This window comes from Rutilus rutilus (genome assembly GCF_951802725.1).
Source record: "Rutilus rutilus genome assembly, chromosome: 6".
Classification (NCBI taxonomy): Eukaryota; Metazoa; Chordata; class Actinopteri; order Cypriniformes; family Leuciscidae; genus Rutilus; species Rutilus rutilus.
This window is the reverse complement of record NC_140214.1, coordinates 43,972,899-43,998,020: the sequence shown is the minus strand read 5'-3', so window position 1 is coordinate 43,998,020 and position 25,122 is coordinate 43,972,899. Positions and strand designations below refer to the sequence as shown.

The window sequence follows — 25,122 nt, the reverse complement described above, 5'->3', positions numbered from 1 at the left end:
CAGTGATACCCTTGGTAGTACCATCAAATGATAGCCTATAGCGATGTCATCAGGATACACATAGGCAGTGGCCCACCTTACCGGGTGACCACGTCGTGGTCCACCAGAATTGATAGTTTACTCACCTCTTTTTTTACCACTACACCACTGGCCACTGGCATATATTGGAAAATATAGGCTAGGGCAGTGGTTCTCAATTCCAGTCCTCGTGACCCACTGCTCTGCACATTTTGTATGTCTCCCTTATTTAACACACCTGAATCAGATCATCAGCTCATTAGGAGAGACTCCATGAACTGAACTGAGTGTGTCAGATAAGAGAGACATACAAAATGTGCAGAGCAGCGGGTCCTGAGGACTGGAATTGAGAACCACTGGGCTAGGGGGAGCTTTAATGTAGATTATCTTTATCACCAGTGGGAGGCAGCACTGCACTAGAAGTGCCTAGTCTGCCGGAAAGGAATAGAAGAAGAAGAAGAAGACAGTGGCCCTCGAGGACCAGGTTTGGGAACCCTTTTAATGTAAAGTGTCCATGTCTTGATTTTTCCAGTGTTGGGCAAGTTACTTCGAAACTGTAATGCGTTATTTATTACTTGTTACTGTCATTTCAAAGTAATCCGTTACATTACAATATTACTGTATTTAAAATGTAAGGCATTACACTACTATTGCATTACTTTTAAGTTACTCTCACCAAAATAACTGCCAATATGGATTTTGCAATCTAAATGTAGCGTATGATGCTCAATTAGCTCATTACACATCCAGTAGAAGGTGATGTGGTATCCGACTGAGCTTGGACCCATAAGAAATTTTACCATGATGTACTATAGTACATACCATGGTATACCATGGTAGTACCATGGTACCTTACATCTAACCATGGTACATACTATATAGTACTTCAGATATTATCATGGTACCATGGTACATTGCATGGTACTGTATATGTTACTATGGTACATAGTATGGTACCTCAGATTTACCATGGTACCTACCATGGTACATACCATAGAACCTCAGATATAACCATGGTACATACTTTATAGTACTTCAGATATTATCATGGTACCATGATAATATCTGAAGTACTATACTGTACAGTATGTTACTATGGTACATAGTATGGTACCTCAGATTTAACATGGTACATGCCCTAGTACTTCAGATATAACTATGGTACATTCTGCCGTACATATTACCATGGTACATACTACCTCAGATATAACCATGGTACCTCAAATATTACCATGGTACTTTGCATGGACGCATGGTACAGACATCTTTTTACTTTAAGCCCGGGGTAAACTTTAGGCTTAAACTTTAGCAAAAATAAAAATAACTAATGAATAATAACTAAGCCAAATATTTTTATTTTATTTTAATTATTATTGTGAGTGACTGCAGTAGTGTGGGCATAGGCCATTTGGTCTATGAACGAGTCATAGATCTCCAAAATCAGTTTTAAATGTATAATTTAATATTAATGAGATTTTTATTTAAGTAATGTTCTAATTCTAGATGTTTGTAAATGCTGCATGATTTTGACGTGGTTTAATCAATGGCCGTGCGCGTGAACTTTGAACATTCATGTCGCTTTCAAACACTGGAGCGGCCGCGGCGCAGAGTTGCCATGGAAACGGCGCTGGACCACTGCGACTGGTAAGCAGGAAACTCCCATAGACAGTAAAAGAAACTCCCTCTCTCGCTGTTGAGAATGTACTATCCGCTGCAGGCTCACTCATCTCGGCTCTGTCTGATTAACGTACAGAAAGTGAAACATTTTGCGCGGACGTTTCTCCTCTGCTGATCTCTCGCGGTGATTTTGGCGAATTTGTATGAAGAAAAAACTCCTTATTCCAGGTTAACTAACAATGCTTGTAACGCGCGTTACTGACATTTGTACCGAGTAAAATATTACTTTTTTTCCCCCTGTAATGCCTTACATTACCGTGTTACAGCAAAAAGCAATACATTACAGTAATTAATTACTTTTGTAACGCGTTACTCCCAACACTGGATTTTTCCAGTCTGTTCTGTGTCTGTCACGGTTGATTTATGCACTGTTTCCTCTGTGTCTCGTGTCACTGTTTGTTTACATGTCTGTGAGTGTGCGTGAGTGGGCGTTGTCCCGTGCGCGTGGTTGTTCAGTGCTCCAGCTGCTATCAATCACTCTAATTCCCCGCTTCAGGTGCAATCTATTCCCGCTCTCCATAAATACTGACTCATCTCTCCTTTCCAGTGTCCATCTGTTGTTTGCAGCCCTGTTTTGTGTGTGTCGTGCCATTTCATCCGGATCATGTGTCGTCTGTGGATATCGTCTTCTCTGTTTCACCGCACCCGAGCACCGAGCACTGGAGATTCCACGGTTCACCACATCTGAGCACCATACCACCTGACCATCGAAGTCCCTGCGAGAGAGAGCCTGATTGTCTTCCCCCTGAGAGAGCCAGTTCGCCTTTCCCTGAGAGAACGTCCAGCATTGACTTTTGAGTGATATTACCTTTGAGCTTTGCTGTTCTAATAAACACAGTTTTCACCCGCATTTGCTTCCAGTGTTCTATCATGACAGAACGGATGGACCATGACATGGGAGCAGCAGGTGGTTCTTCAGCCTCTTTAGAGGAGTTTATCCGAGTGTGCATCGGTCGGATGGATGCACAGGAACGCAGCCAGGGGGAGACGGGACGAGCAATTCAGGCTCTTGTCTCGCAGGTGTCCGAGCTCACCCAGCGATTCCATCAGCTTCAACCTCCCACTGCGCCAGCACCACCAGACGCACCGGCAGTCCCCCCCACACCAGCTGTGCCTCTCTCCCAGTCGGAACCCAGACTTCCAACCCCCGAGTCATACTCTGGTGAGCCCAACTACTGCCGGCCGTTTCTAACACGTTGCAGTATGCATTTCTCCCTACAGCCGAAGACCTTCGAGAGGGAGGAATCGAAAGTGGCGTTCGTGTTAACGTTACTGACTGGGAGAGCGGCGCTTTGGGGGACTGCGGTGTGGGAAAATCAAGACCAGTGCTGCTCCTAGTTCCAGGCGCTCGCGACGGAGATGAGGAGGGTCTTTGATCGTGCCGTCGCGGGAAGAGAGGCTGCCAGAGCTTTGGCAGATCTACGCCAGGGAGATCGATCCGTCTCGGACTATTCCATTGAGTTCAAGACCTTGGCAGCCGAGTGTCGCTGGAACGAGGAGGCGCAGTGGGATTTATTCCTGCATGGGCTGGCCGAACGCGTCCAAAGGGAGATCTATGCCCTGGACCTGCCCCCGTCTTTAAACGGACTTATGGATCTGGCCTTGAGGGTGGACGCTCGTCTGTCTCGGATCGGTCAACAAACGTCACCCAACAGAGTACGCGGCAGCGTGGAACTCCAGCGGTCCAGCGGCATGGACGCGTTCGGTCCCCACGATCCCGAGCCCATGCAGGTAGGGCGAGCTCGGCTTTCCCGGGAGGAGAGAGAAAGGCGGAGATCCCAGGGCCTTTGTCTATACTGTGGTGGCGCCGGACATTTCGCTCATAGCTGTCCAGTAAAAGGCCCAGCCCGATAGTAAGTATGAGGCTACTATCGGGTGGGATCTCCGCAGAAAAGACCTCATCCACTTCCACCATCCTCCCGGTAAGACTGAGATGGTCAACTCACGATCACCACTGCAAGGCACTTATAGACTCGGGAGCAGAAGGTAACTTTATGGATCACCGTTTTGCGTTACAATTTCAAATTCCCCTCCGAACACTCCCTCAGAATATCACAGTAAACGCATTAAACGGACAAACACTACCTGCCATCTCTCAAGTCACCGAGAGCCTCACACTCATCACATCTGGAAACCACGCAGAGACCATTTCATTTTACATCATGGACTCCCATCTCCGCCTAAGGGCAAGATTTATTCACTCTCGGTTCCGGAGAGAGAGGCTATGGAGAAATATATTTCTGATTCTCTAGCAACCGGGTTCATCCGGCCTTCCTCTTCTCCAGCGGGGGCGGGGTTCTTTTTTGTGGGGAAGAAGGACGGCTCTCTGCGACCTTGCATTGACTACCGAGGGTTGAATAACATCACGGTGAAGAACACTTATCCTTTGCCGTTGATGTCTTCAGCCTTCGAGAGGTTGCAGGGAGCGTCACTCTTCACAAAATTGGACTTACGTAATGCTTATCATTTGGTCCGTATCAGGAAGGGGGATGAATGGAAGTCTGCTTTTAACACCCCTAGGGGGCACTTTGAATATTTGGTTATGCCGTTTGGCTTATCCAATAGTCCCGCAGTCTTCCAGGCACTCGTCAATGATGTGTTGCGAGACATGATCGATCAATTCATATATGTTTACCTGGATTTTTTCTTCGTCTCTCCAGGAGCATGTGCAACATGTCCGACAAGTGCTTCAAAGATTGCTAGAGAATGGGCTTTTTGTCAAGGCGGAGAAATGCGTATTCCATGCACAGTCGGTTCCTTTTCTGGGTCACATCGTGTCGGTTGAAGGAATGCGTATGGATCCTGACAAAGTTAAGGCGGTGGTAGAATGGCCAATCCCAGATTCCCGCAAGGCCCTGCAGCGGTTTCTGGGATTCGCCAACTTCTATCGGCGGTTTATTCGCAACTTCGGCCAACTAGCCGCACCTCTGACTGCACTGACCTCGCCCAAAACTGCGTTCAGGTGGTCAGACGCAGCTGAGGCTGCGTTTGCCAAACTTAAGAGCCGCTTTGTTTCAGCTCCCATCTTAATTGCCCCGGATACGTCACGTCAGTTTGTGGTGGAGGTCGATGCGTCAGAGGTGGGGGTAGGCACAGTTCTTTCCCAATGCTCTCCTTCAGACGACAAGATGCATCCTTGCGCGTTTTTGTCACATCGTCTATCTCCTGCCGAACGAAATTATGACATTGGTAACCGAGAGTTGTTGGCAGTCAAGTTGGCCTTGGAGGAATGGCGTCACTGGTTGGAGGGATCAGGGGTACCCTTTATCGTTTGGACAGACCAAAAGAATCTGGAGTATATTAGGACCGCCAAAAGATTGAACTCCAGGCAGGCTCGGTGGGCACTGTTTTTCGGTCGTTTCGATTTTACTCTTTCATATCGTCCGGGGTCCAAAAACATCAAACCCGATTCTTTGTCGCGTATTTTTGATCGTCCCGAACACGAACCTACTCCCGAGCGCATTTTTCCAGAGACCCTAATTATCTCTTCGCTCACATGGGAGGTCGAATCGAGGGTCAAGAAGGCCTTGGAAGGGGTAACGCCCCCGATCCGGTGTCCACCTAACCACTTATTTGTGCCGGAGGGATTACGATCAGACGTTATCCAGTGGGGTCATTGCTCTAATCTAGCCTGCCATCCAGGGGTGAGTCGTACTATCTATTTAGTTAAGCAGCGATTCTGGTGGCCACTTATGGCTCGTGATGTTCACAGTTTTGTTTTGGCTTGCTCTAGTTGTGCCACTGGTAAGTCATCCAATCGACCCCCAGATGGGTTACTTCAACCGCTGTCGGTACCTTCGAGACCCTGGTCCCCAGTGTGCGAAATACGGGGGGGTCCGGGGGGCTCGACCCCCCCGATTAACCCATGAGACCCCCTGAAAGCCTCAAAAGCAAAATTTGAAGGGGGTCTCAAATTTGGTAAAAGTGTTAATTAATTTCGTTAACATTAACTATGACGAAAAATGTACATTGATGACCTTTTTTCCCCTGACTTAGACAAGACGATGAGAGACGAATTAAACGATAACTGTGACTATATCAACACATGCAATATTGTTGACAAAAAAAGACGGGACTGAAATATGTAAAAAAAAAAAAACTTGACCAAAATCACTTATTTTTGTCGAATAAAGGAGGAGACAACGCATTACAGACTGCTTTTACGAGCGTTCATGCTTACGGTTGCCAGATTTCAATAATATAAACCCCAGTCAGTGCTTTTCTGTTAAAAGGGCACGTTTTCTACCCGGTCTTTTCAATAGTATCTGGCAACCATCCGCATGCGCGCTTTCTACACTTCTGAAGAAGCGCGGATGATCTGAAAACAAAATAAGCTGGAGTTCCGCGATCTTCATTTGAGATTTTCTACTTAAATTAAAGTGTCATTAATTCGGTCTCCGTTCTGTCACGAGCAGCTTGCGCTGTTTGTGCGACTAAATCTGCGAACAAATTGCAGCTGATATTGTCACACCATGATCGGTCATACTGCAGGCTCTCATTTACAAGTGCACTGATTGCGTGCCAGTGTCCGATAGGCTATAACGTTACCTGGCATTTTTTCAGTTGATTGCTCTTGTAAGTGCGCCAGATTGGTGCCAATTATTGTCATGTCTGCATTGTAATGCACAACTTTGCCTTTCCTTGTTATAAATAACGTGCATCCAAACAACTTTAGCCAATGCAACCTCCTATTGCTTTACGAATACTAGGCTATAACGTGATATTGCATTGGCATTTGTTTGAATGTAACATCTATGCAAAATAATCCTTGAATCATTTCTTATTTAAGGCCATTCCCGTTTCGAATATGTGATTTGTGTATTGTCAACAATAAGCATAAACATTCTGCATTTCCATTTTGTAGTATGGATCATTCATTGCGACATCATGTTTAAGAATCTGTTATCTGATAAAATACTTCATTCTACTGCCCACTGACATACTTTTAAAGCTACTGTTGTCCCTTTTTTTGGCCTTCAAAACACCTTAAAATGCAAATGTCGAGATCAAGAAAATCTAAATTTTCTCGGGGGGGGGGACCCCGAACCCCCCTAGCGAGATAATTTTTTTAACCTCTGTGTTTATAAAACCCTGCGTCGGCCCTGCACCCAGTAAAGACAGTGATGCAATGATCCTTTGAATAGTTCTCCTATTTTCATGTGTGGATGGACTAAGGAATAGTCACTCAAAATTCATAATTATTTAGTTTTCTCTTTCTATAGTCTGTGGGCCAGTATTAATTGCAAAAACTGCACCTCTTCTGTGGCTATATTAATTTCATAATGATGAAGCCTTTCTCCGTGAAGTCAATCAGCAAAAGTTAAGGGATAATGTGCAAATATACTGGCCCATTTTGGTGGGAACTAATATTCAATACTAGTCTTACATGTCACTTTTTATAACACGTTCATCCTTTGCTGGGATGCTTAAAAAAATATTGGGGGCATAAATTAAGTGTAGTCTATACCCACTTCTCCAGGCACCACTACATCACTGAGCATATCAGATTATCAAAAGGTTTAAGGTTTGTGCATGTGTGTGTTCGTGTAGGCTATAGACTGATTGCGGCTTGCATCCATGAAATATTGTAATGTTATAGGCCTACTGTATGAGAAAATTTAGATCAGTATATTGCGCAACAATCTGGAGATGGGGACCCCCCCGAATATTGACGGGTATTTCGCACACTGCTGGTCCCACATCGCTCTAGATTTTATAACCGCCCTCCCACCCTCCCAGGGTAACACGGTAGTTTTAACCGTGGTGGACCGGTTCTTGAAGGCGGCCCACTTTATTCCCTTGCCCAAATTGCCTTCAGCCAAGGAGACAGCGGTGGCAGTCGTAAACCACGTCTTTCGGTTACATGGCCTCCCGACAGACGTGGTTTCCGACAGGGGACCCCAATTTGTGTCCAAATTCTGGCGAGAGTTTTGTAAATTGCTGGGGGCGACGGTCAGTCTGTCCTCTGGGTTCCATCCCCAGAGCAATGGTCAAACGGAGAGAGCCAACCAAGATTTGGAAAGAACACTACGATGTTTGGTCTCCAGGAGTCCTTCCCTCTGGAGTCAACAACTTTCTATGGTGGAGTACGCCCACAATACGTTGCCAGCGGCATCCACGGGCCTGTCTCCGTTTGAGTGTAGTGTAGGGTACCAACCACCTGTTTTTCCTAGTACGGAATCCGAAGTCGCGGTCTCCTCTGCCCACGCCTTCATCCAGAGGTGTCACCGTACTTGGACGAGAGCCCGGGAGACACTCCTCCAAGTGCGGGAGCGCACCAAGGCCAAAGCCGATCGCCACCGGTCAAGGCCTCCCGTATACGTCGTCGGTTCCAAAGTGTGGCTTTCTACCAAGAACATTCCTCTCCGCTCCGTGTCGAATAAATTAGCTCCTAAATTCATTGGCCCGTTTTCTGTCACCAAGATGGTTAGCCCGGTGGCAGTCCGCCTCAACCTTCCTCCGGCGTACAGGAGAATTCATCCGGTTTTCCACGTTTCAAAGATAAAGCCCGTGTTTTTTTCACGTATTATTCCGCCAGTCCCGGTTCCCCCACCGCCGCGGCTCGTAGACGGGGAACCATCCTATTCGGTCCGTCGCATCCTGGATTCTAGGCGGAGGGGACGCGGGTTCCAGTACTTGGTGGATTGGGAAGGTTACGGTCCGGAGGAGAGAAGTTGGGTTCCTGCTCATGACATCCTGGATCACTCCCTTATCGATGATTACAATCGACAGGTAAGGAGGTCTGGGAATGCCGTGAGGCATTCCTAGGAGAGGGGGTACTGTCACGGTTGATTTATGCACTGTTTCCTCTGTGTCTCGTGTCACTGTTTGTTTACATGTCTGTGAGTGTGCGTGAGTGGGCGTTGTCCCGTGCGCGTGGTTGTTCAGTGCTCCAGCTGCTATCAATCACTCTAATTCCCCGCTTCAGGTGCAATCTATTCCCGCTCTCCATAAATACTGACTCATCTCTCCTTTCCAGTGTCCATCCGTTGTTTGCAGCCCTGTTTTGTGTGTGTCGTGCCGTTTCATCCGGATCATGTGTCGTCTGTGGATATCGTCTTCTCTGTTTCACCGCACCCGAGCACCGAGCACTGGAGATTCCACGGTTCACCACATCTGAGCACCATACCACCTGACCATCGAAGTCCCTGTGAGAGAGAGCCTGATTGTCTTCCCCCTGAGAGAGCCAGTTCGCCTTTCCCTGAGAGAACGTCCAGCATTGACTTTTGAGTGATATTACCTTTGAGCTTTGCTGTTCTAATAAACACAGTTTTCACCCGCATTTGCTTCCAGTGTTCTATCATGACAGTGTCTAGAAGTGGTGAGCATAATGGCAGGATTTATTAAAGCTTGCAACATTTGCCAGACACTTGGCAGCTTTGAGGAGATGGAGTTGCGGGAGGTAAGATGTAGATTGATAAGAATAAAACAAAAAAAAGTGTTGTTGAGGCGAGGTTAATGTCAAACGTCTTATCTTAATGGTGCTCCATGTCTTGTTAGGCTGTTAGCAAACAAATAATACTACTTTGTAGTGTTGTAGTCAAGACCACCTATACCGAGTCATGACCAAGACAGGCCGAGACCGAGTCAAGACCAAGACCAATGCATGACACACTTATGATAAAATATATAATATGCATATGCGGCCATTTTAAAACTCAAAGTTCCGTAAAAATGCTAATCTCACTGAGGTATTAATCTAGACACAGTCCATTAGGCCTATGTCCTAAATTAATGTGAATAACAGGTGGTGGAATATGTATCATACAGATCCATGCATTAAGTCTTGCCTAATAGGCAAATTATTTTATATATATTGTTCATTACATGTTGGTACATATTGTGCAGATTTATTGTGCAAAGGGGAAGGAAACCCTGTATTTGTATTTTATTTTGATTACAGTTTGTACATATCTCACATGTGGTTTGACTTGTTTTTGGTTAATATCGCCCAGTTTGGATTGGGGGGATGTAAAAAAAAAAAAATCTTGCATCACAATAAGTGTATTGTGATTGTCAAAACATTTTATTAAGTAAACAGAATTGTATTAGTTTTAGTGACAACATGTTACAATGTTTACATGGTACAATTTCTGGTAAGCTACGCTTTTTTATTATTGCTTGACACAAATTTCATGATTTCAATTCTTGTGATTTGATTCAATATTGACTCATTTGGATAAATATTAGGTACACAAGATAGGTGTTATTTTTTCTCAAAAAAAAAAAAAAAAAAACTCACCTAATCCTGTAAACACATGAGAGCCCTATCAGCTGGTAGTATTATTTAGGGTTAAAAATAACTAAAATAAAATATAATGCGTTTTTATTATTATAATAACAACTTTATTTAATGATATAAGTAAAATATAATAAATATGTAATATAGTAGCCTACACATATTTAGTAAAATACTCTACTAACGTGCTATATATTATGGTAATTAAATGGCTTTCCTGAGGTAAATGTTATGTTACAATTGTTCTCCAGCTGTTTTACCTCTTTCCGCGGTTGAAAAACACTGACTGATCGATATTATGTATATATGGGGGAGATATAGCCTAGAAATCTAGACGCACCCTAGCGGCAGCAAAATGTATTTTGCAGCCAGGTGGGTCTAGACACTCTCAATAAGACCTTCTAGCTGCAAAAACCCAAATTGGGTCAGGCCAATCACAACGCATATAGAGTAGGCGGGGCGGGCTTAACATAATGACGACAGAGATGTGACGGTTCCCGACCCTGGCGTGCTGGCGAACAGTCTTTCGAATCGGCTTTGGCCGCGACTCTGGAGGACTTGGAGTTAAGTTTTTCTTTGAGAAAAGAGCAAAGAACGGCACTTAAGTCATTCTTTAAAAAGGAAGATGTGTTCGTAGTTTTGCCGGTGTTGGGCGCGGTTGTCACTGCGTGCTTCGTGATCTACGCAAACAGCGTAACTTCTGACTATAAGCCAAAGGTGAAGTATTTACGACACGTTTGTTTAGAAATGCTTTTTTTTGCCTGTCAGATATGGCAAAAGTTGAATCTATCATCTAACGTTTGCTCAGCTGTTGGGAAAACGCTCTGGTTGGTTGTAGCGCTGTCCTATTGCGTGCAGAGGGAATTTGAAAGACAGCCGTTTATCCCGCCCCTCGGATTGAGCCGTGTCTATGGTGAGTTTCCAGATGTAACATCTTGATGTAGGTCTGGCTTGCCAGGCTAGGGGAGATACAGATTTGACTCACTTCTGCACCCAGCCTCAAGCGGCCAGTCGATGAATTGCCGTTTAATTCACTTCTGTGTTGGTTTCAAGAGAGAGACAGGGAGGTTGCCGCTTGTTTGAAAGGCATGAAGATACAGCGTGAAGAGACTGTAGGCCTACGTGAAGATGCAATACAGCTGGAAAACACCACCACCCTTTCTGCCAAATGAGATAACGTTATGTTTATGTTAGACTTTTTATTGTCTTGTTTCTGTTTTAGACGACAAGCAGACATTATACACTCACATATTTTTTATATATGGGTCAATGACGTGACGCCTACATTTTCTGTCCGATTGCATTTTTTCAGGCAAAAACGGGTTTAAATGCATAAAAAGATACTGCATATTTGAAGTACCTCTCCCATGTATGTACTCACTTTAACTCATCAAAAACCTTTACTTATTTGTTATTTTTTTTGTTATTTAAAGTGTCAAAACATCATGTGGTGCGACCGTCCGGCCATAACTTCTGTTTTGAAAACGTCTTTGAAATTACTCTGAATTTATTCAAATTTATTTTCTGCACTATTTGGCATGATTTCCAAAATGTTTTGTAATCCTTTAAAAAAATTCAAAGCATTTGTATTTATATTTCCATCATAATATACAAACAAACTTTGTAATTCTCTCAAATTGGAAAAAAAATAAACCTCTGTAATGGTTGGTATGTAGTTGCCAAATTTGGATGTCATGTGGTATGACCTCAAAAAAAAATTAATATTAAAGTTATTTCTACAAATATATATTTGTATTATACATTTCATAGTGACCTTTTTTAGGGAAGCTAGCTTGTTTTGTATAGGTGGCCAATTCTGTGCCTGTAAATTTTGAATGAATTTGAAAATCATGTGGTGCGACCAAATATCATGTGGTGCGACCATTGCAGACTGTTTTCCATGATAGATATATGTCCTAGATTGGCAGTTTTATGCTTTAATATTCAATTGACAGTTTATATACAAAAAATACTTTAATTTAGTATCATTTGGAATAGATTTTTATGCTATTTGGGATATTTTCTTCATATATTTCAAGTTTGTTTACTCTTTGTACAATATGAGAAAAATACTAAAATTTCAGTTTAGTAATTAAGCATTTATTAGTAGTGTATTTATTATTGCCTATTTATTTGTTTAAAACTATTTGAATCTATTTTACCAGATGCCACTGCCAAGCGAAAAAATTCTGACCCTGCAGCAATAGCGGAGTACCTTGATAGGAGAAGAGTGAAATATTATTACAATATAAAATATCTGTTTTCTATGTGAATATATAGTAAACTGTCATTTATTCCTGTGATCAAAGCTAAATTTAATCTTCAGCATCTTTAATCCAGTCTTCAGTGTCACATGATCCTTCAGAAATCATTCTAATATGTAACCCTGGACCACAAAACCAGTCACATGGGTCAATTTTTTACAATTGAGATTTATACATCATATGAAAGCTGAAAAAATAAGCTTTCCATTGATGTATGGTTTGTTAAGATAGAACAATATTTGGCCGATACAACTGAAAATCTGGAATCTGCAAAAAAATCGAAACATTGAGAAAATCACCTTTAAAGTTGTCCATTTATGTTTGCGATATTGCTATATTCACTCATCAAAAATAAATATTTTATATATTTATGGTAGGACATTTACAAAATATGAAACTCTTTATTTAATATCCTAATGATTTTTGGAATAAAAGAAAAATCGATAATTTTGACCCATACAATGTATTGTTGGCTATTGCCACAAATATATCCTGTGCCACTTGTGACTGTTTTTGTGATCCAGGGTCACTAATGATTTGCTGCTCAAGAAACACTTCTGATTATTATCATATTTTTGTGGAAACTGATACATTTTATATGTCAGGATTATTTGATGAATAGAACGTTCAAAAGAACAGCATTTATTTGAAATAGAATCTTTCGTAACATTATAGCCTAAATATCTTTACTGTCACTTTTTATCAACTGAATGTGTCCTTGATTAATAAAAGTATTAATTACTTAAAAAACTATTGACCCCAAATGTTACCTGTATACAATAATTTTATGAAATAATTGATATCTATAACATTATTATTTGTTAGAAAGAAATTCTAAGTCAAGTTAAAAGAAATGGTGCACTTGTGTTTTTGATGTGATTTTTATTTACAAAAAGAGTTTACGTTCAGGAAAATTCTGTGAAATTTGTATGAAATCTGGTTTAAATCAAAATTTTTTTTATAAAATGTATTGTTCATTGATCTCTTTAAATAGATTTTTAACTATATAAGGTCTTCGTGTCATTTGGAGCGACCACTTATCATGTGGTGCGACCAATAAAAGCAATCACTGTATTAAATGTAAAATATAATATATCATTTCTGTGGCTGAAATATGAATCACTGATACAGTATGCTTTAGTAAATTATATTTTTAAAACATTTATATCAGTTTTATGTGATTTACAGGAAAAGTAAGTCTGTTAACTAGATTTAAGAAGGCAACTCAGAAATTATAGACCAAAAAACGAGATCATTATTTACAAAAACTCAAAAGAAATGCAAAACTTGGTTTCTAAACACTTTAATTACTAAGAATTTGTAAAAAAAAATGTTTAAGCATGTTAAGGAAATTAATTAATTTTAAGATAAATCACAGTCGCACCACATGACATTTTTTAAGGCTACGGACAATTCATCTAGATGAAAAAACACTAAAATCACTTAAATTGAATTTTTTTAATGAATTTAGGTGTACACAACATCCTTAATGTTTGAACAATTGCAACAGATATTTTTTTTTTTTTTTTGTATTTTAAAATTGACCTGTCGAAAATCCTTATACGTCATTGACCCATATATGACTTTAAACCCAGTTAATGACCTTGAAATATTAATTTACATTTAACATGACTCCTATTATTTATACTTCTGCTAGTAACGCTAGTCATTCTTTACCAGTTCCCTCCATGGCTGGACTGGCCATTGGGCATACCGGGCAAATGCCCGGTGGGCCGACGTGCTTTTTGGGCCGATATATCTCATACTCATACTTTTTTTTTTTTTTTTTTTTTTTTTACGGCCCATAAAATGTGTACATCTGCAGCCCATTCGTTTTGTTTTGTTTTGCTTAATTGGCGGCGCTGGGTTTGTGCCGGTGTTGTGCCGAAAAGTGATGGTCTGCCGAAAATTGATTGTATTATTTATTGCAATAAGTAGAGGCTTCAATCATTTTGTTGTAAGTAGAATACTGCATTTTATTGGTTGTTTTTGACATTTAAAGGTATTTTAACAGGTAAAAAGGGGTTGGTACACAGCAGGTAAAATAATGCATAAGGATAGTTGCAAAAGAGATCTAGGGCCCTATCTTGCACCCAGCGCAATTGACTTTGTACACCGACGCATGTATCATTCCTATTTTGCACCCGCGCAAAGCGGACTCCACAGAAGCACGTCGTTTAACTAAGAAATACACTTGCGCTCCCCGGGGCGGTTCAGCGCAAAGAGGAGGCGTGTTCCGGCGCAAACGTTCCCTCATGCTATTTTACAGGTTTAGAAAACAATTGCGCCACTGACCGAAAAAAAACCAGTTTAAAGTCAGTGGCGCGTTGCGCATGTTATTCATATGCTATTTTGCATGCTTGGCCTTAATCAATGTAGCCTGTGCACAACGCGCATACACTTTGATTCTCTCATCTACACACAGATGCAGCAGTTATCATTTTTGCAAATCATACATTATTACGATAGATAGATAGATAGATAGATAGATAGATAGATAGATAGATAGATAGATAGATAGATAGATAGATAGATAGACATTTTATTATAAAAGCATACGTCTAGCTTACACATTTACCCAAATTATCATACGCCTGTTTAACCGAAGTTAATTTGGGTGTGTTTCTCCATCCCCAACGTCCCTGACGAGATTGACGGTCTCCTCGGCTGTGAACCGCTCCTGTCGTGCGCCTGGAAAATCCGCCGTTATAATAGGAATCCGCTTTAGAACAAGCGCGCCTGCTCTTAAAGTGAATGTGAGATGTTGCTCTGATTGGTTTATTTCACGTTACGCCCAAACCACACCTATGAATAATGAAGCTACTTCAGACCAACCCCTTTTAGATTTGCGCCAGGCGCAAGAGTCATTTATCCCGCCGGGAAAATAGCAACAGCGCCAAGACCCGCCCACAAAGTTACTTGCGCTTTGACGTTTCAGATCGTTAAAATAGGGCCCCATGTCTTTATTTTATATAGGCTACAGCTCAGCAGCAAGTCATGTTATTATAGGCTACAGTCTGTTTTCCAAATAGCCCACAAACACGTATTCCATCGGCAACAACAGGCTTCTATTATTTCCTATAATCATGTAAATGTCATACCTGATTAAGCTATAAACTGCAAACACTTATTTGGCCACAATTGTTATTATTATGTTAAAAGAAACGTTAAAGTATCTCACAGACATAGGCCTACCTCTGCTATTACCACGGACATAAACTAATGGTTATTTGCACGTTATGTGTGTTTGATCCAGCTAGACGTAAAGAGACTGGGCACAATCAATTTTTGGCGGACCATCACTTTTCGGCACGACACCTGTTTAATGCATTGGTCAAAGTCAGTGTTAGTTTTTTTTCTGACAGACAAGCCCATGAAACACGTAGATCAGCGGCCCATTGGCTCTTTTCTTGATTGACACTGGGCTGGCCCAATCACAACTTTAAACGAGTGAGCGAGCGTGCAGCAGTGTCAGTGTGTATCTGTCAAAATAGTCAGCGAGATGGAGAAGAAACGCAAGGAATGTGCAGAGAAATAGCGTGAAAAAATAGAACCAGGCCCTTAAAGCAGACACTGTAAACTGTGTCAAAATATATGTTTTCTGACCTTCATCAGCTCCTGTGGCAGATGATGATAGTGAGGACGGAGGATCAGGAGAGAGATGAGAGAGTGTAGAGTCCGCGGTAAGCAGAACTACTTTCAAAACACTTAGGCCATGTCATGAGTGTAGATTATTTCCACATCTGCATAGTTGACGATTACCGCAATTCACTAGAAATTTAATAAGAGGCGTTTGTAAACCATGTTTTCCGCCAAAATAAAAGCTTGATGCAGTTTGCGTCAAAATAAAAGATCATGTGCTTATCTCTTTCAAATATAGAAATTGGTACAACACTAATTATGAAAGTTTCCTTTATTTTTTAGTGCATTTGTTTTACAAAATATGGCTATTACTGTCATTGGATTAATATTATAACTATTATTATGTAGTAGGTGTAATGTAAATAGACACTAATAGACCAACTAAAAGAGGTTTGAATTTTTCTTTGTTTAATTTGCAAACTGAATATGGGTTGGAGCTTTTAATTTTGAACTCTCAAAGTGCACCAGATTGATGAATTTAACATTAAAATGCAAAAAAAAAAAAAAATCTCACGGGGGGGCATGCCCCCGAACCCCCCTAGAAGGAACGGGGTCACACCACCATAGTTTTAACAAAAAAATCCTGTAAGAAACACTTGTATTGCTATGCCAGAGCCACTTATGGCTTGTTTTAGGATTCACCACTGGAGTTATAGTTCAACTGTATTAATAAATATAAAATTTGGACTTATTTCATCTGTTAACTCTCACTCGTTCCTACAATCACCCATTACATCATTAGTGGTTTTAATTAATAGGAGTTGGTATGCATAATTAAGGTCGTGTAAAGATGGGTGGTGTTTATGATCATATTGTGGGCCGGTCTGGGCAAAAATGCCCGGGCCGATTTTTTGTCCCAGTCCAGCCCTGGTTCCCTCCTCATTAGTTTGTTTCATTGAGTTTGTTGTTTTCTTATCTATTGACAGGACTTTGCTGCTGTACTGTAACTCTCACATCCCAAGCACCACAACCTGCATGCTCCTTATGGTTTGTATTTTGTTTTATTAGGATTTTTTTATTATTAATTATTATGAGTGTTCAATATCGGCAAAACACATTTAAATTTAAGGTCTGAGGAAAAATGTTAATAGAAAAATGTGGTTGCTGAATACCCCCTTCAAAGATTTGTATTCTTGTATGGTCAGTAGAAAAACAAATTGTATAGTGAAGATTTAAACAACTATGTTTGGAGCAGTTTTTTGAAGTGATCTTGTACTGTTTTTCATTTTGTAATATTTGTGTAAGGTGATGGGCATTCAGGATTTCTGTCATTCAAGAAGTTATTATTGACCACATCTCCTACCCCATTGAGCTACAAAATACCAGAAGAAAATGCAGCTTATCATGGAGTTCATATAAAGGTAAGCAACACATTTTTAATGAAATTATTTATAGAGCATGTTGTTGTTACTGTTTATTCAGTTGAAAATAATGAAACATAAGGTATAGTTGAGCAGACAAGCTAACATGACATGCACTTGGGGTCCACTGGAAACAGAAGTCTTAGCATGTTATATACAGTGTTTGAATCTGAAAGAATTAGGGATGGCAGTTGATAATTTAACGAATGTAAAATAAAGTACGATTGTTTTTCAACCTCAATCTGGTCTGCATGATGCTTTGTAGTTCAGTTTCCTCCATTTAATTTCTTGTGTAGCTAAAAACATATCCATTTTTTTCTTCATATCCAACTTTCCTGTGCAGAAATCCTGAACGAAGGTCGAAAAGGCTGAGATGAAGGAAACCAAACATCTACACATTCCGCCAAGACTGCTGAAGTTCCTGTATGAACAACTTCGAAAATCCATGTTAAGTTTAAGCTTTTGTCAAATCTCAAAATGGGACTTTAACTGAACATACAGAAAAGTAAAGTTTTTCACGCAAGTTGTTCATCCCAAAATGAAAATAATGTAATTAATTACTCGCCCACCTGATGTTGCGACCATAGACTGTAAAAAAAGATGGACGACGCCCCTTCGCTCTCTTCCATTGGTGAGAACTGAAGCCGCCAGTGTCCCGATATGGTGCTGACATCTTGGAATTTGAGTCTGCGCAGTAGCGATCTCGGGACCAGACCCGCGCAGTGGCGATCTCGGGACCAGACCCGCGCAGTGGCGATCTCGGGACCAGACCTGCGCAGTAGCGATCTCGGGACCAGACCCGCGCAGTAGCGATCTCGGGACCACACCCGCGCAGTAGCGATCTCGGGACCAGACCCGCGCAGAAGTGATCTCGGGACCAGACCCGCGCAGTAGCGATCTCAGGACCACACCCGCGCAGTAGCGATCTCGGCACCAGACCCGTGCTCGGGACCACACCCGCGCAGTAGCGATCTCGGGACCAGACCCGCGCAGTAGCGATCTCGGGACCACACCCGCGCAGTAGCGATCTCGGGACCACACCAGACCCGCGCAGTAGCGATCTCGGGACCAGACCCACGCAGGAGCGATCTCGGGACCAGACCCGCGCAGGAGCGATCTCGGGACCAGACCCGCGCAGGAGCAATCTCGGGACCAGACCCGCGGTGATCTCGGGACCAGACCGCGCAGTAGCGATCTCGGGACCAGACCCGCGCAGTAGCGATCTCGGCACCAGACCCGCGCAGTAGCGATCTCGGCACCAGACCCGCGCAGTAGCGATCTCGGGACCAGACCCGCGCAGTAGCGATCTCGGCACCAGACCCGCGCAGTAGCGATCTCGGGACCAGACCCGCACAGTAATCAGCAGGAAGTAAAGCCGCGAAATCAACGCTCCGCCCTCACTCTTGCAGAGAGAGTGCATTCTGCACACTTTTGAAAAAATTGATTGCAGTACGACAAGAGGCTTGTTAAAATAAAGTAAATACAATCTCCTCAGTCCTCCGAAGATCCCGAAAAAAATGTCCGTTGGTGCTTCAGTGACTACTTCGCTCAGAGAACCTGTCAATCACAGCTGTCAATCATGACGTTACACCACCGCATCACGTAACTAACTAAAAACCAACTTATTTTTGAAACAGACACTTGAACTTACATCTGCGTGATAAAAACGACAGCAAATGACAGAAACCACCTTTGGAAAAAAGATATTTGAAGTGTAATTTAATTGTTTAGTTGGTCTCACGTCCCGTTGAATAACACGGGGAGGCGGGTTCTCTTGGCAAGTGCACAGCACTCACAATGAAATGGATAAGTACGTTATCAGATTCATAAATATTGCACCATTTAAACATCATTTAAAGTACAAGTGATTGAAACTATCTTTGTCATAGAATTCATACTTTGCAGTCACGTGACTACCATGGATACCTGGCGGGCAACAAACGGGTATTTTCAACGTAGAGTCTTGTAGTTCCAGGTCTTTCTAGTAGCTGTCAAGTCGTTTAGCGAGCTAGCTGCCTAACTATGGACTAGGATTAACTCCAAGGTAGCTCAATTGTGTAAAGCAGACAAGGTTTTTTAAGATAATCGAGTAGTAATAATTCCTCCGTAAATAATCTAGCTCTACTGTTGGGTCATCTCTGGTTCTCATTGAAAACCATAGATATCACAAACCTCAAAACAACCTATCACACACTTTTGTTGTTGTTAGCAAAAGACGACAGCTGTTACTGTGCGTTCACACCGGCGAGAGCGTCAAAGTGCCCGGAAGTCATTCATTTTTAATAGCGATTTCAAAATCGCCGGCGGCGGTGTGAACGTACAATTAGCCTAGCTTAGACTCATAACACAAACAGCTGACTCGCCGAACCAGCTGGTGATGTTGATTGACGAAACTACAGGGTAACTTAAAGACACGATTAATTACATGATCATACACCCATTGTATTCAAACAAATGTTGAAATTACCTTTGATGGAGTGATGGAATGATCACTGCACAGACGTGTATACTGTGCTTATCTCATCTGCGGTTAGTGCAACCAATCGCACAACAACTATCTGGTGATGCAAATGCTTTGTGCGTGAAAAAAAGAAATCTAATTGCATTGCACCCATGCACTCTCACCCTGCTTCTGGGTCAACAGCACGCGTGCATTGTGGCGCTCTTGTGATCGTGCGTCAGCGATCTATATTTTGTGAGAAAATATGTTTTTTGTTTTGTTTTTCACAAAAAACATTTGTGCCACTTCCTAAATTTGAGGTTAAACCACTGGAGTCACATGGATTACATTTATGTCTGTATACCTTTCTGAACCTTGAAAGTCGTAGTTGCGTAAGCTGTCAATGGAGGGACAGAAATCTCTCAGATTTCCTCAAAAAGATTTTGTTCTTGTTACAGAGCTGGCTCCCGCACCGCCTCCTCTCCACCACCAGAGGGAGCCTTCACCGGAATACTAGTTCTCTCGGGAACTCCAATCCCCATAATGCTTCATACCTGGGACTGATTGCGCACACACCTGCACCTCATTCAGACTCTCTATTTAATCCACACTCAAATGGAAGATCAGTGCGAAGTATTGCATTGCCACGGCCTGTAATTTCTGAGCGTTTACCCTATTCTACTGATCTTGTTGCCGACCTCGGATTGTTATCTCACTTCTGCCTGCTTGCTGCCTGTCTTGACTTGGATTGCCTTTGGATTATTGTCTCTTGCTGCCTGCCCCGATCTTCTGCCGGTTACCTGACTACTCTCTCTGTGTTGACCTTTGATTTCCCTGTTTGCTGTTCTCTGACCCCTGCCTGTTTGACGTTCCTTCAATAAAGCTGCAAATGGATCCTTCTCAATCTCCTGTATCATTACAGTTCTGAAGATGAATTGAAGTCTTGTGGGGTGTGGAACAACATGAGCGTGAGTAATTAATGACAATTAAAATTTTGGGGTGAACTAACCCTTGAAGGAAAATTGTGTTCTCTTACTGAAAAATGGCATCAGCACTGTAACGCCGGTTTCACACTGCATGCATTAGCAGAGCGTAAGCAGCGGAGGAGCAGTGCATATGGTGAGCAGGAGCAGGACACGCGCGTTTTGCTTTCACACTGGCAGCGTTTGTCACGCGCGACTGAACTGCGGGTTTTGTACAGACAGAGTAGGCTACTCTATAATGGATAAGTTGGCATTGCTTTATTTCGTTTTCAAATACATTTAAGAGAAAATACTTGTCAAGAAGCTTTGTAGCTGTCGCAGATATTTTTTCACCTTTGAAAGTTTTTGGTTTGTTTTTGTTTTTGTTTTATAAATTTTGTGTATTATGTGAGAATTGTATTGATCTACATGATAGTTTGGTAATAGTGACACCTACTGGGAAAAGGAGTAACTTGAGCACACGGTATGTTTGTATGTATTTTGGTTATTGTTTATTTATAATTGATGTACTGTGTGTATTGATTTCAGTTTTAATGGGATATGTTTCGAGCGATGTCATGGCAGAATCGCTTCAACAAAATTGATTGTAATTTTGGTTTATTTAGCAGTTTTTTCACGGTGTCCATTCGATGTTTGTGATATGGAATATCTTGATTCCGGAAAGGAAGACATTAAAAGATCGAAGGCATCAGTTGAAGCGTGATTTTTTTTTTTCTGATCTGGAAAAAACCTTCAGGAGCCGTTATAAGCTTATTTTATTAAGAATTTCATTTATATAACTTTTGGTTCATCTTTGTTTTTCTTGTTCGGGCAACAAGTTTGTTTTTGGACATTTGTTTTCTTTTTAAATTGTTTTTGGTCATTTGATTGACTGTTTAAAACACAATAGATATCATCAATGCGCTTTTTGGGTAAAACTGCGGTGTATTTTGGACATGATCAATGCACTGTCACTTTAATTCAGCGTAAGCGGTGCGTTAAAATAGACTGGGCACCGAAACTATCGCGGCACTGCTGTTCCTGCTCTGCTCCTGCTACGCGCTGCCGCGCCGCTTCTGCGTGCGGTGTGAATGCACTCATTGAATAACATGGACGCCGAAAAAAATACGCTCTGCTCACGCGCCGCTGACGCTTGCGGTGTGAAACCGGCGTAATATTTCACTCTACTATTGACTACAAGTCTAAAGCAATGTTTAGGCAAGGCAAGTTTATTTATATAGCACATTTTATACACAGTGGCAATTCAAAGTGCTTTACATAGAAGAAATTAAAATAATAAAAAGAATAAGAATAATTAAAACAGTTTATACAGATAAAAATAAAATACAGTACAGTTCAAACAGTCGGACGAACATTGGCACAGTGCTCATTCATTAAATGCATAGCTAAACAGATGTGTTTTGAGTCTGGATTTGAATGTGACTACTATAGGAGCACATCTGATCTCTTCTGGAAGCTGGTTCCAGCTGCGGCTGGCATAATAGCTAAAAGCGGACTCGCCATGCTTAGAGTGAACCCTTGGTATTTCTAGCTGATATGATCCTAATGATCTGAGTGATCTGTTGGGTTTATATTCAGTGAGCATATCTGCAATGTATTGAGGTCCTAGGCCATTGAATGATTTATATACCAGTAATAATACTTTAAAATCAATCCTAAATCTAACTGGGAGCCAGTGTAAAGACCTGAGGACTGGTGTGAAATGTTCATATTTTCTGGTTCTGCTCAGAATCCTGGCGGCAGCGTTCTGTATGAGCTGCAACTGTCTTATGGTCTTTTTGGGAAGGCCAGTGAGGAGTCCATTACAGTAATCCACCCTGCTGGTGATGAAAGCATGAACAAGTTTCTCTAAGTCTTGTCTGGAAACAAAGCATCTAATTCTTGCAATATTTTTTAGATGATAGTATGCTGATTTTAGTTATTGCTTTGACATGACTACTGAAACTGAGGTCTGACTCTAGTGTCACACCAAGATTCCTGACTTGATGTTTAGTTGTTTGACCCCTAGAGTGAAGGTATGCGTTCACCTTGAGAACTTCATCTTTGTTTCCAAACGCAATGACTTCAGTTTTGTCTTTGTTTAATTGAAGAAAGTTTTGACACATCCAACTGTTGACTTCATCAATGCATTGGCACAGGGAGTCAATGGGGCTGTAATCGTTAGGCGATAGGGCTAAGTGGAGCTGTGTGTCGTCTGCATAGCTGTGGCAAGCAATTTGGTTCTTTCTCATTATTTGGCTCATTGGAAGCATGTACAGGTTGAACAGGAGTGGCGCAAGAATTGAGCCTTGAGGGACTCCGCATGTCATGGATGTCCACTCTGACTTATGGTCTCCTATACTCACATAATAACCTCTCCCATCTAAGTATGACCTGAACCATTTTAGGACTATGCCAGAAAGCCCCACCCAGTTTTCCAGCCTGTCAAGAAGTATGTTATGATCGACAGTGTCAAATGCAGCACTGAGGTCGAGTAGTACCAGCACTGATAATTTGTCTGAATCAGTATTTAAGCGAATGTCGTTTATTATCTTTATGAGCGCTGTCTCTGTGCTGTGATGTGGTCGGAAACCAGATTGAAAATTGTCAAAGTATCCATTCGAGCATAAGAATTTATTCAGCTGATTGAAGACAACTTTTTCAATGATCTTGCCTATGAAAGGAAGATTTGAGATCGGTCTATAGTTGCTTAATATGGTCTTATCCAGATTGCTCTTTTTCAGGAGGGGCTTGACAACTGCAGTTTTAAGGGAGTTTGGAAAACTCCCAGAGAGAAGTGAAGCATTTACCACTTCTAGAAGATCTGCTTCTAAACTGTTAAACACACTTTTGAAAAATGATGTGGGAAGTGTGTCAAGAGCACATGTTGATGTTTTAAGGTGCTGTACGGTTTCTTCCAAAATTGTGCCATCAATTTCTTTGAAGTCAGACATCGTAACAACTTTCTCAGGTGGTTTGATCTGTCTGACCCCAGCGTAACTCAAGGATGTGCTGATCACCTTTCTGATATTATTGATTTTCTCAGAGAAGAAAGAAGCAAACTCACTGCACTTGCTGTCTGAGAGCATTTCACTGGGAATCTGGCTTGGGGGGTTTGTCAGTCTCTCTACAGTAGCAAAAAGAGTGCGTGTGTTGTTTAAATTACTGTTTATAATATTTGAGAAGAAAGTCTGTCTAGCTTTGCCTAGTTCCATATTGAAAGCATGAAGGCTGTCTTTGTAGATGTTATAATGGACTACAAGTTTTGTCTTCTTTGTGTTTAATGATAAAAGCAGCAGCCCTGTCTTCGTATTCAATTTGTTTTTGTTTCCTTCTTTCTGTATTGTATTGTATTGTATTGTATTGTATTGTATTGTATTGTATTTGTATTGTATTGTATTTGAATCTTGACTTTTAGTTTATTATTCATGTTTTGTGAAGAATTTTGTGAGCTATTTGGTGCAACACCAATATTGTGCAAGTACCTGCTCATGTTTTCTTTTTTAATTCTGTCCCTTGTTTGTTTAATGTCTCAATACATATTCCACAATACAAGCACTTTTAATGGTGCTTTGCACATTGTTTAATTTGTCATATATCTATTGAATGCATTTAAGAATGTTTACATGAAAATGTTTACGAAAATAAACCATGTTCAATTTGTATATATCTTTCTTGAATTATTTGCTACCAAAAGATATGCTATAAAAATTCTATAAAAATAGAAATTTCTGTATAAGGATTATCCGTGAATAGTACAGAAAATGTACTGTTGATATACAGATTTTTCCGTTTTAGAGTTCAACTGTCCGTAATTTAACAGAAAATGTTCATTATCTGTTTGTTTTTTTTGGAACAATTTGACGTTAGAAATCAGGACAGCCTAAATACACACTTGTTTTTCATGGCCTATAATTAAGGTTGGTTTTACTATTTTCCATTGAGTTTGATACTGTTTTGCCACTCCTGGTTCTTTCCATTATATATTTGAGTCTGATATTGCCTTGCCACCTCTGATTTAAAATGTTGAGTTTGATGCTGTTTTACCACTCCTATTTTTCCATTTTATATTGGAGTCTGACACTGCCATCTCTGTTTTACTATTTTATATGTGAGTCTGATACTGTTTTGCTACTCCTGTTTTAAGGTTGCTCTTAGCTTTGTTGCTTATTTGTGTTGTGTTGTTATGCAGGCATTATTTTCTCTTAATTTGGCTGTTCTGTAAAGCATTTTGGTCAGCCAGTGGCTGTTGTAAAATGTGCTATATAAATAAAAATTAACGTGAACATGAAAATACTTGCATGTAACTACAGCTGTAATTAACTTCTGTAATTGCATTTATTATTAGGCTACACTGTTAACCCGCCCCTTACACCTCAACCCACCCTTAAACCGACCCATACCACCAAACCTGTCCCTAACCTTACCCGTATCCCAGCTCAGTGTTTTACAAGACAATATGAACACAATAAGTACATTGTACTTTTTTTTTTTTTTTTTTTTTTTTTTTTTTTAATGA

The 25,122-nt window shown here is 41.3% G+C and overlaps 1 protein-coding gene and 1 long non-coding RNA gene across 2 annotated transcripts in view; one reads left to right on the top strand and one right to left on the bottom strand.

Moving 5' to 3' along the window:
• LOC311292519 (uncharacterized protein) overlaps positions 1–25,122 on the bottom strand; it is a 679,077-nt gene that overhangs the window by 444,491 nt on the left and 209,464 nt on the right. The window lies entirely within an intron of this gene.
• On the top strand, positions 472–17,152 carry LOC311292587. Its single transcript, XR_014627762.1, has 3 exons — positions 472–502; positions 16,767–16,827; positions 17,086–17,152. It is a non-coding gene; the product is annotated as an uncharacterized lncRNA (long non-coding RNA).